The sequence below is a fragment of the Periplaneta americana genome, chromosome 5, assembly GCF_040183065.1.
Source record: "Periplaneta americana isolate PAMFEO1 chromosome 5, P.americana_PAMFEO1_priV1, whole genome shotgun sequence".
NCBI classification, from domain to species: Eukaryota; Metazoa; Arthropoda; class Insecta; order Blattodea; family Blattidae; genus Periplaneta; species Periplaneta americana.
This window is the reverse complement of record NC_091121.1, coordinates 25793437-25807960: the sequence shown is the minus strand read 5'-3', so window position 1 is coordinate 25807960 and position 14524 is coordinate 25793437.

The window sequence follows — 14524 nt, the reverse complement described above, 5'->3', positions numbered from 1 at the left end:
CCATTTGTAAGTAAGTAATAATAATAATAATAATAATAATAATAATAATAATAATAATAATAATAATAATAATAATAATAATGGCTTCATTTAACCTGGCAGAGTTAAGGCCGTTAGGCCTTGTCTTACACTCAACCAGGATTAAAACTTGCTTACATAGATGAACATAAATCTGGATCGGAATTAAGTAATTACATACTGATACAATTTAGGTACATAATGAGATCAAAAGAGGTAGTTACATAAAAATTTACCTCATTACATAAAATAAACATAGTGGAATACATATTAATGTTGTTAGAATCAAATACGAATCACATAAAAACAGAAGCCGATAATTCAATAAAAAATGTACACAGTAGAAATAAAAATAAACACATTAGTATACATATTAGTAATAGATTACAATTAAGTAGGATTTACATAATTAAACCAGAAACAGACAATTGAATAAAATGTACACGAGAAATAGATTAATAATAAAAACAACACAGTGGGATACATATTGGCGATAAGTGATAAATAAACACGATTTACATGATTACACAATAAAAATATCAAAAAATAAAAAAAATAAAAGTAAATACAGTGGAACACATTCTATTAAATATTTGCAACGCGTTAGGTCTGGCAACTCATCATAAGATATTTTTCTAATTTATGTTTAAAGGAAATTAAAGTTCGGCAGCCCTTGACTTCAGGCAGCAGAGAATTCCAGTGACGAGAAGTAGCAACAGTGAAAGATGAAGAATAAAGAGATGATGTGTGGAGTGGTATTTCAAGCGTGTTATCATATTGTGACGGAGTATTTAAGTTATGACCTTGTTTATAGATACAAGTTTTCTTCTTGCCTGCACTGTAGTCATCTTTCCCCGATAGTCGGTTAAGATGGCAAATACAATTAACACATTTACTGATATATGTATTTTACCTGAACTTGATTTGATACATGCATACTGTATAACAAAACTGACTTAATCTAAAGCTCATGGACACATTTTCACTCGTTTATCACTACTTAGCAACATATTCATTGCACATATTTTATTGCCGTGTGCAAGACTCGTGAAATCACTTCTTGCACACAATGAATTCAATCCAGTACATTTTTTTGTCATCATTCTTTTTAGGCGGAGTTTGAAGATACGGTAAGGAATCCCATATGCTTGCGATGCTCTAAAACAGTTCATACCCTCTGTTATAACACGTTCCATCGCAAGTCGAAGACTGTCCTCAATCCACTGTCTTCTATCAGAGGATCTTACGTAATGTTTACACATTCCCTGCAATAAAACAAAAAATAAAACTCTTGCAACAAGTTGCCATCTTACTTCGAAAAAAAGTGATCATCTTCCCCAAGTATCGAGACAAGATGCCTAGTGCTGTGACGCAAGATGGCGAAACAAGGTCGTTGGTTGTTAACAATACAAACTTTAGAACCTTTACTACAATATCCATTACAAAGGTTTAACAGTCATTACGAATTCAAGGATGTATTAAAATTTTAACATACCTTTGCAATTATTTTATACCAGAAAAATGAGGTCTTTTCTTAATTTTCTTCTTCTCACAACAAGAACAAGTAGAAAAATGAGTTAGCTTCCACTCTATAGACATTCAACTTTCTCAGTGAACATGAAGATATGCGCGTGGCGTTCTCTCTTGGAAGAATGTGAAACTACAAAGAAATAAGCATAGTCACTCTATTAAGTGTAGGATGTTTCTGTATAGTTATGCGATATTCCAACTTATCTCGAATATGAGAAATTTCATACTTTTTTTCAGCACTGTCTCTAACCAGTGAAGAGTCCACAGAAAGAACATGCTAAGTCACTTTTCTTAAATTTACAGGAGAGCATTTCTTAACCTTAATACACTGTTAAGACATCAATAGTTTCACCTCATTTTGTTAAAGTCGGTTGGGATTTGCCGTTATTATTCTCAGCACCTCAATTCTTCCCCAGTATAACGCCAGACATACAGCGTGATTGTCAAAGATTGCACCATCACACACTGATCTTTCCTTATTTTTTAGTGGTCTACTTTACGTACATTTTAGTATTATCCACCTATCTACGTCTCGGCCTCCTCAAAGGTCTTTTTCCCCCTCTGGTGTCCCAACTAACACTCTATATGCATTTCTGGATTCGCTCGTACTTGCTACATGCCCTGCCCAACGTCTGCATTTAATGTTCCTAATTATATCAGGTGAATAAAACGATGAGTGCAGTTCTGTATTGTGTAACTTTCTCCATTCTCCTATAACTTCATCTCTCTTAGCCCCAAATATTTTCCTAAGAACCTTATTCTCATACAGCCTTAATCTCTGTTCCTCTCTGAAAGTGAGAGTCCAAGTTTCACAACCATACAGAACAACCGGTAATGTAACTGTTTTATAAATTCCAACTTTCAGATTTTTTAAGAGCAGACTAGATGACAAAAGCTTCTCAACCAAATAATAACAGGCACTTACTTACAACTTACATGATATAAATGGCTTTTAAGGAACCCGCAGGTTCATTGCCGCCCTCGCATAAGCCCGTATTCGGTCCCTATCCTGTGCAAGATTAATACATCACCTCTCTATCATCATAAGCCATCTCCCTCAAATCCATTTTAATATTATCCTCCCATCTACGTCTCGGCCATAATAACAGGCATTTCCCATATTTATTCTGCATTTAATTTCCTACTTCATTTATATTTGTTACTGTTGCTCGAAGGTATTTGAATTTTTCAACCTCTTCGAAGGATAAATCTCCAATTTGTATGTTTCCATTTCGTACAATATTCTCGTCAAGATTTATTCATTCATTCATTCATTCATTCATTCATTCATTCATTCATTCATTCATTCATTCATTCATTCATTCCTTTATTTATTTATTTGTTTATTTATTTATTTGTTTATTTGTTTGTTTATTTATTTATTTATTCATTTATTCATTTATTTAATAATAACATATACATAAAAATGTTACATTAAAATACCCCGAAAGAGCAAAGCTCGTGTTCGGGGGACAGTTCCGTTACATAAATATACATACTTTGTAGACAAAATACTTAAGGAAAAAGGTCACATAAAGATGATAATAAAATTAGTAAATAACAATACTAGCAATAACTGAGTGAAAAAAGAGACGATGTTGAGACATAATCATATACTTTGTCTTTTCGGGATTTACTTCAAAACCTATCGCTTTACTTGCTTCAAGTAAAATTTCCGTGCTTTTCCTAATCGTTTGTGAATTTCCTCCTAAAATATTCACGTTATTCGCATAGACAAAAATCTGATGTAACCCGTTCAATTCCAAACCCTGTCCATAGTTAATTGCATTGCTTCATGAAATAAAAGTCATTGTTGTTTTATTATTTTCTAGTGCGAAATAAACAGAACTGAATTGGATATGGGAATATTTTATGATATTCCTCCACAGACCTTCCAGTAGTAGTACGCAATTAAAGTTTTATCAAACGTTATGCATAACCATTTTTTTCTAGCCTCTACGGATATTACTAACCTAATTCAATATTTCCCTTGATTGATATACAGACGCTAAATAATTACACACAAAATAGTATCGAAAAAATGCGACATTTTAATAATAAAAAAAAGCCTGTCTGTAGTAGCGAGGAAGTGGTTTTTATATATAACTGCACTTGGATCCGAATTCTGTGATTGGAATTGGAAGTATGGGACTGCGAGAAGTTGATGCGTTTCATTCGGAACGTTTAGCAGTGCAAGTGCTCCGCTTCGCATTGCAAATCTGTATTTCACAACTCGCTGCGAGTAATTTAGGGAGAACCAATTGTAACAGTAAACAACATACTTGTTATTGGAATGTTTCATGTTTACAGAACAACTATTAATTAATATCAACTGAGCCGTTAACAGTCATTAGCACCAACATTACGCCTCTAACTTCCCTCCGATGATTCGGTCCATTATTAGTGCATAATGAACTTTAAAGAGAGCTATCGCTGTTTGGCCATGTTTTAGCACATTACCCTCTTATTTTCTGCATTTCATGCATTCGCATTGTTTGATTATCTAGTACAGCTGTACAGTGACGCGGACACAGGCAAAACAATATCCTGAACAGAATGAGGTGGCGCACCGTTGTCAATACGACTACTTTCATATCACATTTTCTAAACTGTCAGTTCAGTGGACTTTCACTCACAAAATTCCGAAATTATACCATCGTCATCATCATTATTATAATCAAAAGCATAACAAAATGATAACAATAACCATCATCGTCATCTAAATGAATTCAAGTGGAAATTAAATGCAGAATACATATGGGAAATGCATGCTTTTATTCGGTTGAGAAGCTATTGTCATTTAGTCTACTTTCAAAAAACTGAAAGTTAGAATATATATAGTACATTATGCAACGAGCCTATAATGAAGGTAATTAAGAAGTGAGTATGGATATTTGAGGCGCTGACATGGGAAAGGTAGTATTTTATTATATAACATTATATGCACCTAAGCTTAAAACGAAATTTCGAAATTTGTTTTACATACCAAGGACAAATACTGAATCTCACAAAAATTCCCCAGTTTTCCAAATGTTACAGTTATACAATAAATTACATCCTCATCCGAATGTTGATATTTTCAATATGAATTTCTCTAGATACAGAATTATTTGTTATCATATTTTACAGAATATTGTTGTTAGTTAATTTGAAGCTACTTTCACACCTTATTTCAATTTCTCTTTTTTTCTTTCTCTTATTTCTATTTTGTTTCAGTTTTTAATAAGTGTAGGTTTCCTTTCCCTTGTTTATGTTTTATAAATTAATTTGTTAGTCGTGAACATTGTAATTGGGCTTTGCCTGTTATGTTCGTGAACAAATGAATAAATGAAAATGAAAATGAAAATGAAACTGCCAAAAACAAAATTTTTCAGGGGAGGCAAAAAACCAAATTTATGAACACTTTCTCATTTACTTTATTACAGAAACTGCTTTAAATGAAAGGCATACACTCATGTTTGTGTTACATATGAAATTTGAAAAGTCTGGCACAGATTTATCTGTGAAATCCTATTTTATGAAAATACAACATTGGAATCACTCCTTAGAAAAACTGACAATTAACGTTATTTATACATTATGCACAAACTTTTCGGTAAAATACATGATGCTTTTCATCGAGGAAGTCTAACATAGATAACAAGTCTCTCTTTTTAGCATCAGGGACGACTGGTCTTTTTTCAAGCACTGCAAGTTAGTGATTGACGTTAATGACTGTCCTTTCTTAAAAATCCTGTGCTCTGTCCACAATTCAAGGTCATTAAATGACTGTCTTGTTTTTATTAGAGGAAAATCAGCTCTTGAGAGTCTAATCCAGTTGAGGGTGCTGATTTTGATAGGAGTTGTATTAAAAAACTTGTCACATTCTGCAGAAAAGTCGAAGAAATCCTCATCCTTCATCATTATTACATTATTAGGCCTTAACACTTCTGGAACCATGGTCTTGCATCTTTTTTTTTCTTTTCTCTATGATGCCAAATTCCCTATCACATGGCATGTAGGAATGTTCTGAAACCAGGAATTTCAAGTCCACTGAATCAAAATGTTTCTTGGCAATAATGTAAATCCGGACCATCAGAATCATTGGATTCTTATTCTGCCCTGCACAGTTATCAGCCCATATTTGTCTAGACACACTCTGATGCTGTAAAAGGAGTTACTGCCTTCTCCGCGCCAACAGCTGTGCACATACAACTTACAACATCTAGTGACTACGTTTCCAACTTCGTTTCATTACATACGGACATACTACGTTCTCTGTGCCATTGGCATGGCCATTTACTACCTTCTCAATGAAAAACCTAAAAATTCGAATTTTTGGCAGTTACGACATTTCCCATGTCAATGCCTCATTTATGAAATATGGTATTTATGAAATAATTACCATTATAGGCGAGTTTCATACGACTTTTTATGCTCAACCATATTTCTAACTTGATATTATTAATTTTATTGTATCTGACCTGGAGCAATGTCCCGTATGTTGTGAGATGTGCGCAGACGCGAAAGTATTGATTTTTTCCGAGGAACAGATGTCCACATTGACCTTGCTAGGCCATAAGAACCTACAGAGATAACATTGAAATAAAATTAGACATTGAAAAACGATATGACAAATTGTATTTATTTGAATATTATTTACAATTAACGCTAATTATTATAGTAACAGAACATAACCTTCTGCGACATTATTGGATTTCCAGCCTCCGTGACTTTTCGCTAATTCTCTTTCGATTGCATATCCGAGAATAATCGATACTTGCGGTTTTATAACGGTAGAAAGCTGACCTGTCATTGGCTGAATAGTTGTAACCTGAGTCGTCATTGGCTGAAAGACCTGACCTTTAATGAGTAGGTGTACTTTAATGACATGCATTACAGGTCTGCTACCAGGTGTATAATTACTACATTTCGGCATGGTCGAGCATAAAAACAGTTATATTACAGGTAGTTCTGTAAGCATGTGAATAGTAATAGTTTTATTTTCCCTGGCAGAGTTAAAGCCATCAGGCCTTCTCTTCCACTCAACCAGGATCAAATCACACACAGAAAAATACATACCGGTATACAAATACTAACTCAAAAATAATAATAAACATAATTAAGTAAGAAAGAGAGATTGAATACATATATGCAATCAGTATTAACTTTAAAATAAAAATAATAAAAAATATATATAATAAAAAAGAGACTGAATACATAATCACAAACAGGAAATACATTCTAGTAGGCCTATACAAGTATTAACTTAAAAAAAAATTAATACATATGAATATACATTGTATTCTTCACCTGACATAATTAGGAACATTAAATCCAGACGTTTGAGATGGGCAGGGCATGTAGAACGTATGGGCGAATCCAGAAATACATATAGAGTGTTAGTTGGGAGACCGGAGGGAAAAAGACCTTTGGGGAGGGCGAGACGTAGATGGGAGGATAATATTAAAATGGATTTGAGAGAAGTGGGATATGATGATAGAGATTGGATTAACCTTGCACAGGATAGGGGCCGATGGCGGGCTTATGTGAGGGCGGCAATGAACCTCCGGGTTCCTTAAAAGCCAGTGAATAAGTATGTCTGCTTTCAAAAGACTGAAAGTTAGAATATATAAAACAGTTATATTACCGGTAGATCTATATGCATGTGAATTTAAACTGTTACATTGAAAAAGCAGCAGAGGTTAAGAATGTTCGAGAATAAAGTGTTTAGAAAAAACATTTGGGGCTAAGAGGGATGAAGTTATAGAAGAATGGAGAAAGTTACACAACGCAGAACTGCAAGCATTATATTCTTCACCTAAAATAATTATGAACATTAAATCCAGACGTTTGAGATTGGCAGGGTATGTAGCACATATGGGTGAATCTAGAAATGCGTATAAAATGTTAGTTGGAAGACCTGAGGGGGAAAAAAACCTTTGGGGAGGCCGAGATGTAGATGGGAGGATAATATTAAAATTGATTTGAGGGAGGTGGGATACGATGGTAGAGACTGGATTAATTTTGCTCAGGATAGGGACAGATGGCGAGCTTATGTGTGGACGGCAATGAACCTCCGGGTTCCTTAAAAGCCTTTTGTAGGTAAGTAAGCAATCTTTATCTATTCTATAACTAATATGTTTATATAGACGTTTTAATAGGACTAGGGCTAGACAACTTTTTTTTAAAACTTCTTGTCGGAATTTACGGGTTCTATCATTTCTTAATTTGTTAAATTAAATTATAATTTAATTTTAATGTAATTATTATTATGTGTGGATCTATGTTCTCTTTATTTAAAATATATCATAGGCTAATCTCTTACGATTTACATTATTGTATGCTTTCTAAAAATCGAGTTGTATCACTGCCAGATTCAAACTAGTGTTGTCTTGTATTTGTTAGCTGAAATAAAAATTGATCCAATTTTGTTGGTATTATAATGATATTGCATCTACTCTACACGAACAATAATATTGTGCAACATACCTTATATTGACGTTCGTCCTAGACAACACAATCCGAAATTAATTGCATAATAATTCAGTTTGCTTCGAAATGTTGGATAATCAAGACGCTAATGTCCTCAAATAATTGTTAAAGCTACCATTGCAACTCTAGAACACTTTCTTTCTATTTGTTGAGCAACACCTCATTTGTTTAATTTTTATCCTTTATATTTTTATATTCATTCGACATGACATTCCATTAAGCTACTAAGGTTTTGTAAAGTTGTACGCATGTACAATAATTTTACCTGGGAAGGTCATAATAACGACCTGTGTATTAGGTTGTCAATTATCTTCGTACACAATCAACTCTATTAATTTGGAGTGATTTATTAAAGGATGCATTCAAGACTAATTTAGAAAAATGTTAAACGAATTATCCTTGCACCAAAAACGGATGTTCTCTGAACCAAATGATCATATGTCAATTATTTGCATTTAATAACAATTAATAAACATGTTAAAGGAATTGTCATTGAACCAAATGAGTGGTCTCTGGACCAAAATGATAGCATTTGAATTATTTAAATACAATTTAAATTAAGTAACATATTAAACGATTTATCCTTTATCAAACACTTATGTTCCCTGGACCAGATGTCCTATTTTAATTATGTAATTACTTTATATTTATTTGTAACAAGTGCAGCGGAGCGCACGGGTACGGCTAATTCATTTATGAAGTTCTTCACATATGTCATAATTCAGTTTGTAGAAAATATTCGTCTGTAATATTTTTTCAATTGTTTCTTTCATAGGTTTTAACCCTTCTGCTACCAAGAGGGGTAATAGGATTACCCGACTGATGATATTTTCATATTATTTTCGTTTTTCTCCATATTTTTTTTTTTAAATTCAATGTATTTGTCCGTTTATGTCTACCAACAATTTCAATTAAGAATAACTGAAATAATTAATGTATTTTAAGATGTAGTTCACATTATTCATGTGGGGTGATCTTATTACCTCCCATTATTAGTAGTAAGTTATGAAAATCCTAGGTAGTAGGAGGGTTATTATTATTATTATTATTATTATTATTATTATTATTATTATTATTATTATTATTATTATTATTATTATTATTATTATCCAAATATTGAAACCCTATTTTACCTTTGGTATATTAGGGTTGTAGTTTGTTACATTTAAATACATTATGTAGTGATAATACACAATTTTAAAGAATTAATAATAGGTCTGAGTCATAGTTACATTATAAATACGCTAATTAAGAGACAGTAAACAATACTAAATACGTTGTGCAATAATTACTTTTAGTTAAAACAAAATGAAATAAAATTAGAAATTATAATCGAAGGTGTAGAGAAATTGCAAGATTATTACATTAATTTGTGATTTTATACATAATTTTAAGCAATAGTAATGCGATAATGCACAGAATTGGCTTAGTTACTAATAAAACACTTATTATATAGTTGGTTTGCGATAATGAAAAATGAAAACAAAATTACTTATGGTTACAAACTATATACCTGTCATCAAATACTGAACAATAGTAAAATCTATAATACAAACATACAGGGACATCACTTTATTTTTACTAACATTTTTAACATTAACCTGGCTATACTCGGAAGCACTGTTACCCCCCTTCCATTGCAGGAGTTTGGAGTTGCTAGTGCAATATATAAACAAATCATTTTACTAGCTATAGGCTGAGAGAAAAGTAGTGTATCTATTTATGTTACAGGGAAATATTGTATTACGATTTTCAGTTTGGCCAATACTTTACAGTATTTTATCAAAAAACAGTAAAATAATAACAATTTGTTTTTTTACAAACTTAACTCTTCAGGCGGTTATATACATTATGTAATGTCTACTTTATTCAGCATATTATTAACCTAATTTATTCCTGAGAATTTTGTGAGCACTTCCGTAAGAAACCCCAATTTCTACAGCTAACTTCTTGACCGACTTATTAGGACTTCGCTGCATCCTTTCTATAGCATCTTCTGTCACCTTTGTTGGCCATCTTACACTTTTCTTTTTTTCTGTACACTCTGTTGCTCTAAATTTATCTACCAGATTAATGATATATCTACGATAATTTTCCGTAATGATATAATCAGGAAATTGTGAAAAAAAAAACTGTTGTTCACATTCCGTTATATTGGAATTCCAGTTTCCATCATCGTCCTTCATACCTACAAACTATAAAACAAAACTCTTGTTTAAATAATGCTGTTAAGTACCGTGCCATATTATAGGGTACCCTATTTCGGTAACTCTAATCTTCACTTGTGCTCAGTCCGCACAGATGAATTCAGTTATGCTACACACCATACTTGTGTGAAAATAAACTTCAATAATATAAGCTCTTTCTTCTATAGAAAATGCAACATATTTCTGAAACAAACTGTACTCTGTACTGTTTATTTCACTGCTAGCAACAGCGGCCGTAAGTTTGTGTGACTGACGTTAGCAAGGACATTAGTGAAAGGGGTTCGAGTCAAGTACATTTAGAAACGCAGGTACAATAAAAATTGAAGTAAAAATAAAATGATGTCCCTGTAGTTATTGTTGTTATTAGCTACTATTATTATGTCCCAAAGAGAGACACGTTGTTTTAGATAGTGCATTAGGATTTTATATCATCATTAATTTACATACAATTAATAGCTACAGTCTTGCGTGGATGTAGTGTATAAACTCTGCCAATTGTTTGTAACAACATTTTTTCCTAAGAAAATGGTAAAGGGGTGTGCAGTAATTTAAATTGCAGTCCGAGATATGATATCTTAAAAAGTGTCTTTTCCTTTAGTAGGAGGGTTAATTTAATTTTATAAAATATATTAATGGTGCCTTTGAAGCGTTTAATCTTCAGCACCATGATTATGGTAAGGCGTAGAATTGAATAGAAAGAACGTCAGCTTTAATTGCAAGTTAATTTAACAACGTAAATTATCTACAAGTGATTGGTTTAAACTCGCAAAAAAATATCGTTGTAGATCTGCATGGTTGCTGTTCGGTATATGCGAAAGGAAATTGAGTTATTAAATTACGGAGTTCGCAGATAATCTGTTTGGTGTATCCCTCCTCCAGAGTCATACAGCATAAAACTCACTTCTTCTCGTGAGCAAAACAAACAAGAGAAGAAAATCAAATATTGGAGAACGTTACATGCAAAATTTCAATTCATCGTAGGAACAAACTCTTCAAATAGAGATGAAATCGATTATGCTAAATTAATAACAACTTTACTGCACTATTTTCTCTCTTTTCTCGTTCGGCAACCAGAACAGAGAACAGCATTTCAATCCGCCGTAACAAGAGTAAGAAAAAGTACTTCTCCTCAATATACCTTCCAATTCTCTACAAATAACATTCGAGTCGTGTGTCTATTTGTCCAAAGTTTCGACGACGGAGTAGACGACGACCCCATTTTTAGATCACTTGATGTAGCAAGAACTACCAGAATAAGTGATCTCTGTTTCTGGGACGTCAAGACTCTAAGCTCTATCTTTCAAACTTGCGCGATTCGCCTTCACAATGTCAGTCTATTCAATCGCGCAGATTCCATTGCGAAGTAAGGAGTACCTACTACTGAAATACAATGAAGTGTACTTGAGAAAACTTCTCCTAACAGTAGAAAGAACTTTCTCCTCTTTTAGACTCTATGAACTGGTTTTAAGGATTCATTTAAAGCTGAATTCTGTATTGGATCAGTGATCGAAGTGCAATACAAACAAAGAATGTAAGTAGCAATATAATAAACCCAATATACCCTTTATATTTTTGGATGCTTTTAGATTGATTGCTCCAAATAATGTTCACGAAATGGAAGACCTTTTTCCTTATTAACCCTCTAGTTGCTCTAGAATTTCATACTACTTATCTGGGATACTTTCTACCCCCAAGAATATTTGTTGTAAAATATAATTAGGTTCTTTTATAGCTTAATGCATTATATATATATACAGTATATATATATATATATATATATATATATATATATATATATATTGTAATAGTACATTATGCAACGAGCCTATAATGATAGTAATTAAGACGCGAGATGTTTATGAAACGAGCGCAAGCGAGTTCATAATTTTATACGAGCGTCTTAATTACCGTTATAGGCAAGTTTCATACGACTTTTTATGCTCGACCATATTTCTAACTTGGGCTGCCGAACATTGAAATCTTTCAAATCCAAGTTAGAAAATTATCTTACGACGAGTTGCCAACTAACTTACTATTATGACAAGTGTTGTATTGCATGTTTCCACGTATTCACATTTTTTTATGTTCTAGTGATATTTAACTTATTTAATATTTTTGTTTTCATATTTTCCGATAACGGTATATTTCTAATGTGATAAGTTGAGCTATATATAAACATAATTTTCCTTACTGTGTGTACTTAAAAATATTGTATTCATTGTATGCTTTATACTGCACTATTTTATTACTACTATTAGTATTATTATTACTATTAGGCCTGTTATTATTATTATTATTATTATTATTATTATTATTATTATTATTATTATTATTATTGTTATTATCATTAGGCTATTATTATTAGTATTCTTATTTATTATTATTATTATTATTATTATTATTATTATTATTATTATTATATTATCAATAATTGTCTTATTTTTTATACTTTGTATGCCTCATTTATTTTTGACCTGATGTTCACATTTTATTATGCTCTATGTTATATATTATGTCTGATTTCTTCTTACTTGTTGTTTACATTTTATTATTATTATCTTGTTCAGTTTTGTGTGTAAAATTTTAGTGTACTTTGTAAATTTGTAGTGTTTTTGTAACGCAGTTTTTACTCCTGGTTGAGTGTTAGAGAAGGCCGTATGGCCTTAACTCTGCCAGGTTAAATAAATCATTATTATTATAATTATTCATTTTATTCTTATCTGACTGAAGAGCGGAACTGACCTTGTACAATATATCGTAAATTGTGAGATGTGCGCAGACGCGAAAGTAATGATTTTTTCCGAGAAACGAATGTCATTGACCTTGATATAATCTAGAGAGTAAAATAAACATTAATCGTGATATAACCTTGAAATGGATTTAGTCATTGAAAAACGAGATGACAAATTGAATTTATTTGAATATTATTTACACTTAACGCTAATTATTATAGTAACAGAACATAAACTTCTGCGACAGTATTGGATTTCCAGCCTCCGTGACGTTTCGCTAGCTGTCTTTCGATTGCATATCCGAGAATAATCGATACTTGCGCTTTCATATTGCTACAATGGTGTTTTCTGATTGGTGGAACACCTGACATTTAATGAATAGGTGTACTTTAATGAGGTCCATTAAAGGGCTACTACCAGGTGTATAATTACTACATTTCGGCATGGTCGAGCATAAAAATAATTTAAAATTTTTAATGCATCTAGAATTATTCACTATATTTAAACAATGAATGAATTTATGAATTAAATCAGTTTAATGGTAGACTATTTATACTGTATCTGTGTTTTTATTTTTCTATTTATCAGAGAATATTAAGAACTAATGGTGGTTAGCCCATATACTGGGTTTTTGCCGGGAGGGAGAATTACTGAGAATTGACCGTCGTAATAAAATTCGCTCCATGATTTCCAATGAACTTCGCCGGACTGATAAGTACGAGGTGTACGAGGAAATTGGGTGCCTTTCTGCTGAAGGTTTAACTCGAAGAGCAGATATCATTATTATAGACCGAAAAAAAAAATTGTGGACTCATTCTCGATCCCACAGTCCGTTTTGAGAACAGCGAGGAACAACCTAGAGAAGTCTGCAAAGAAAAACGGGCAATTTATCTGCCACGCTGCAGCGATTTGGGGACCAAATATAACATCAAGACATGGGACGTTATAGGAATTATGATTGGGACTAGATGCACAATCACACGGGAGTCGTTAGAAGTCTTCCGAAAATTAAAAGTTCCTGACAGCACCCTGGACATGATATCCTCCACTGCACTGAAGTCATCGATTGGCATAATTAATCATCACTTATATTCTTTATAAAATGTAATAATGTCTTGTAGCCTAAATCGTTTGTTGCATTTCCAATAAATTTCTCAATGATAGCCTACCTAACTTGGGTTTCTATTAAAGAAAAAATTGAAGTAAATAAATAAAATTAAAAAATATAAATATAAATATTCACTTAGAATTGATTAGGAGGACGATTATTAAACCCTGGTCGGGACGGCTATCAACTATAGAACTAAAAATATGAATTCTCTGCATTTATCTGAACCAAAATGTAAAACCAATGCAGCTTTTTATCATAGCATGAGTCAAGGTCCCAGATTATTAAACAAATTTGAAGGGTACACGGGAATAACGATCAAGGTCCATTTTAGAAAGTTTCGAGAAAAACGAATTTTAAAGTTTAAGCACTTAATACTAAGTTATGTGTGTATTTAATAGAAATTGACGTAGTGAAATATCAAGAACGATGATTTCTTATTACTAGCTAGACCA